The sequence below is a fragment of the Schistocerca serialis genome, chromosome 8 (genome assembly GCF_023864345.2).
Source record: "Schistocerca serialis cubense isolate TAMUIC-IGC-003099 chromosome 8, iqSchSeri2.2, whole genome shotgun sequence".
NCBI classification, from domain to species: Eukaryota; Metazoa; Arthropoda; class Insecta; order Orthoptera; family Acrididae; genus Schistocerca; species Schistocerca serialis.
In genome coordinates this window covers 349,430,232-349,435,231 of record NC_064645.1, presented here as the reverse complement: position 1 = coordinate 349,435,231, position 5,000 = coordinate 349,430,232, and the positions used below count along the sequence as shown (strand labels likewise).

The following is a 5,000-nucleotide window of genomic DNA, read 5'->3' as shown; positions in this document are numbered from 1 at the left end:
TAGTTAGCAGGCTAGAGTCTCGTTCGTTATCGGAATTAACCAGACAAATCGCTCCACCAACTAAGAACGGCCATGCACCACCACCCACCGAATCAAGAAAGAGCTATCAATCTGTCAATCCTTCCGGTGTCCGGGCCTGGTGAGGTTTCCCGTGTTGAGTCAAATTAAGCCGCAGGCTCCACTCCTGGTGGTGCCCTTCCGTCAATTCCTTTAAGTTTCAGCTTTGCAACCATACTTCCCCCGGAACCCAAAAGCTTTGGTTTCCCGGAGGCTGCCCGCCGAGTCATCGGAGGAACTGCGGCGGATCGCTGGCTGGCATCGTTTATGGTTAGAACTAGGGCGGTATCTGATCGCCTTCGAACCTCTAACTTTCGTTCTTGATTAATGAAAACATACTTGGCAAATGCTTTCGCTTCTGTTCGTCTTGCGACGATCCAAGAATTTCACCTCTAACGTCGCAATACGAATGCCCCCGCCTGTCCCTATTAATCATTACCTCGGGTTCCGAAAACCAACAAAATACAACCGAGGTCCTATTCCATTATTCCATGCACACAGTATTCAGGCGGGCTTGCCTGCTTTAAGCACTCTAATTTGTTCAAAGTAAACGTGCCGGCCCACCGAGACACTCAATAAAGAGCACCCTGGTAGGATTTCAACGGGGTCCGCCTCGGGACGCACGAGCACGCACGAGGCGGTCGCACGCCTTCGGCTCGCCCCACCGGCAGGACGTCCCACGATACATGCCAGTTAAACACCGACGGGCGGTGAACCAACAGCGTGGGACACAAATCCAACTACGAGCTTTTTAACCGCAACAACTTTAATATACGCTATTGGAGCTGGAATTACCGCGGCTGCTGGCACCAGACTTGCCCTCCAATAGATACTCGTTAAAGGATTTAAAGTGTACTCATTCCGATTACGGGGCCTCGGATGAGTCCCATATCGTTATTTTTCGTCACTACCTCCCCGTGCCGGGAGTGGGTAATTTGCGCGCCTGCTGCCTTCCTTGGATGTGGTAGCCGTTTCTCAGGCTCCCTCTCCGGAATCGAACCCTGATTCCCCGTTACCCGTTACAACCATGGTAGGCGCAGAACCTACCATCGACAGTTGATAAGGCAGACATTTGAAAGATGCGTCGCCGGTACGAGGACCGTGCGATCAGCCCAAAGTTATTCAGAGTCACCAAGGCAAACGGACCGGACGAGCCGACCGATTGGTTTTGATCTAATAAAAGCGTCCCTTCCATCTCTGGTCGGGACTCTGTTTGCATGTATTAGCTCTAGAATTACCACAGTTATCCAAGTAACGTGGGTACGATCTAAGGAACCATAACTGATTTAATGAGCCATTCGCGGTTTCACCTTAATGCGGCTTGTACTGAGACATGCATGGCTTAATCTTTGAGACAAGCATATGACTACTGGCAGGATCAACCAGGGAGCTGCGTCAACTAGAGCTGAGCAGCCGGCCGCCCGGGAGTGTGTCCCGGGGGCCTGCGCGAACACGCAAGCGTCCGCTCAATTATTCTGCAAACAGGAGGAGGCTGAGCTCCCCTGCACAACACACCTCGAAACCCTCTCAGGTCCCGGCGGCGCGCAGCGCCGTCCTAAGTACTTGGTCGGGTTCGAGAGAGGCGCAATCGCCCGGAGTTAGGCGAGTAGACGCTTTAGGTGCGACCACCCGTGCTCCCAACTGAGCTTGCCGCTGCCGACAGAGGCCCGGGAGCGTGCTGTCGTGGCATTGCCGGCGGGAGACAACACGCGCCACCTACGGTGACCGGCAGCTCCAACGCCAGCGCCACAGAAGGACAAAAGCCCCACTTGGGTGCCGAAGCGAACTCTCCCAGCACAGCGCACGCGCCAACACGTCCGCACAGCTGCGATACAAACCACCTGCGAGAACCGCTGGGGCGACCGAGCAGCAGACGGCGTCGCGGCGCCGAGCGCCGGGCGGCGGCGCATCCTCAGCGCACACAGTCCTCAATCGGACCAGCACACTGCAGATGGCCACCGCGCTTCGCACCGGGCCCGCGAGGACCTACTTTGGCCGCAAGGCGCCGCGAGCAGGGGGCGCCGGCGCGCAGCTGCGCCGCCTGCCGCGTCCGTCGGCCGGCGCGCCTGCCACTGGCCGCCCCCACCAGCCGGCTGTAGCGCGTGCGCCCACGCACCGCGCTGCCAGCACGCCGGGCGGCCCCCCCTCACCGGCCGGGGACGGTCCCACCCAGCCACCGCCGCGTATCGCCTCACACCCAGATCCCCTTTCACGTTCGTGGGCATGGTGGGTCCCCTTTCACGTTCGTGGGCATGGTGGGTATCCCTGAAACAACCGGTTAATAGCTCGACCGATCGTCGCCAACACTGATTCACCTCTAGCGAGAACAACCGCACCACAACGGGTTACCTGTTGTTCATTTGCGTAACGTCACCAGCAAACGTAGACGTCCATCGCCATTTGCAACGAGTATTGCATGCCTGTGTCAGGTGTCACAACACACTACGTGTGCCCACATAGACGCAACAACATGTGCACGCCTCGAGAACACGTGGAAGGTAGCCCCCGTACGTATGCGGTGTCCATTGCGCGAACGACTGTCAGCCGGCCTCTGCAGGATGTCGCAGATGTGGAACGCGGTGCAACATGCTATCACGGTGTGTGAGAAGAGACGACTACGTCCGAATACACGCTCCACTACATCAACAGACTGCTCATGCTGATCGCCATCCAGGGCGTCCGTTCCTCCCACACGTCTGAATGGCGTACCACACTGCAATCCAGCTCTTATAGGGAGACGACACGTAGCTGCGTGCACAATATTTGGACTGTATGGTCTGCCGTTGCTAGGCGCAGTCGTCGTACGGTCACACATGTGCCACGATGTATCATTCAGTACATACGGACCAATGTGCAGTACAGTTTGTGGGTTTTGCGTACATCGGCGGACAGGTGACAGGCCGTACCACAACGTAGGCTGAGTACGTCGGCATGCGAAGGGCATTGAACATGCAAACTTCTCAACGACCAGCTTGCGAAGGCAGGGGGGAAGGGGGGGGGGGCATGTACGTCCTGCTGCTATCCACATTACAGTGTATAGCAGGAGCATGTGGAAAGTCAGCAACACCTGCAAGGTGTTTAACATGACGCGATACACAGGGGACCGGGCAGTGCGAATAGCGAACTATATTGCGAGGGTTGCGGTTAGGCAACACTACACTAATTTAACGAGTTGCATAACAATTACAGAGCAGGTTCAGCGACAACGTGCGTCAGGTTAAGGCGCAATATAGGTTAGGTTAAGGCGCAATATAGGTTAGGTTGAGGCGCAATATAGGTTAGGTTAAGGCGCAATATAGGTTAGGTTAAGGCACAACATGGGTTACGTTAAAGCACAAATTAGGTTACGTTAAGGCACAAATTTGGTTACGTTAAGGCACAAATTAGGTTACGTTAAGGCACAAATTAGGTTACGTTAAGGCACAAATTAGGTTACGTTAAGGCACAACATGGGTTACGTTAAGGCACAACATGGGTTACGTTAAGGCACAACATGGGTTACGTTAAGGCACAACATGGGTTACGTTAAGGCACAACATGGGTTACGTTAAGGCACAACATGGGTTACGTTAAAGCACAAATTAGGTTACGTTAAGGCACTAATTAGGTTACGTTAAGGCACAAATTAGGTTACGTTAAGGCACAAATTAGGTTACGTTAAGGCACAAATTAGGTTACGTTAAGGCACAAATTAGGTTACGTTAAGGCACAAATTAGGTTACGTTAAGGCACAAATTAGGTTACGTTAAGGCACAACATGGGTTACGTTAAGGCACAACATGGGTTACGTTAAGGCACAACATGGGTTACGTTAAGGCACAACATGGGTTACGTTAAGGCACAACATGGGTTACGTTAAGGCACAACATGGGTTACGTTAAGGCACAACATGGGTTACGTTAAGGCACAACATGGGTTACGTTAAGGCACAACATGAGTTACGTTAAGGCACAACATGGGTTACGTTAAGGCACAACATGGGTTACGTTAAGGCACAACATGGGTTACGTTAAGGCACAACATGGGTTACGTTAAGGCACAACATGGGTTACGTTAAAGCACAACATGGGTTACGTTAAGGCACAAATTAGGTTAGGTTAAGGCACAAATTAGGTTAGGTTAAGGCACAACATGTGTTACGTTAAGGCACAAATTAGGTTAGGTTAAGGTAGAATGTAGGTTAGGTTAAGGTACAATATGGGTTAGGTTACGGTACAATATGGGTTAGGTTAAGGTACAATATGGGTTAGGTTAAGGTACAATATGGGTTAGGTTAAGGTACAATATGGGTTAGGTTAAGGTACAATATGGGTTAGGTTAAGGTACAATATGGGTTAGGTTAAGGTTCAATATGGGTTAGGTTAAGGTTCAATATGGGTTAGGTTAAGGTACAATATGGGTTAGGTTAAGGTACAATATGGGTTAGGTTAAGGTACAATATGGGTTAGGTTAAGGTACAATATGGGTTAGGTTAAGGTACAATATGGGTTAGGTTAAGGTACAATATGGGTTAGGTTAAGGTACAATATGGGTTAGGTTAAGGTACAATATGGGTTAGGTTAAGGCACAACATAGCTTAGGTTAAGGTACACATTGTTGTAGGGAAAGGTGTATTTGGGGGGGGGGGGCGGCAGGTTCGTTGATAGTGATAATCGTAAGTGCATGCCTGCGGGATCATCCGATTTGTCACGTCAGGATGCACTTGTGGCTCATGACAGGCGGCGCTCCGATTCCAAGGTTGTGGCAGATCTGTGTCTTTCATTCCTGCCATTGTTTGTGTACTGTGACAGGAGGCAGTATTGTGATGTTGGGTGCACCCCTGTGTAGGACATGTGTGGGTGTTCGTGGCTTAGCTGAGCAATGGCGGATGTCGGAAGGGTGGGATATTCTGTTTTCTGGGTGGACCTCCCGGTCTGGTTATGATAGTGTGGATTGTGTAATGT

General features: G+C 51.7%; 1 non-coding gene across 1 annotated transcript in view; it reads right to left on the bottom strand.

The window, feature by feature from the left end:
- LOC126417755 (small subunit ribosomal RNA) overlaps nucleotides 1-1,446 on the bottom strand; it is a 1,909-nt gene extending 463 nt beyond the window's left edge. The window contains exon 1 of the ribosomal RNA XR_007575817.1: nucleotides 1-1,446. This exon is cut by the window's left edge and continues 463 nt beyond it. This is a non-coding gene — a ribosomal RNA (small subunit ribosomal RNA).
- Between the last annotated feature and the right edge of the window lie 3,554 nt (nucleotides 1,447-5,000).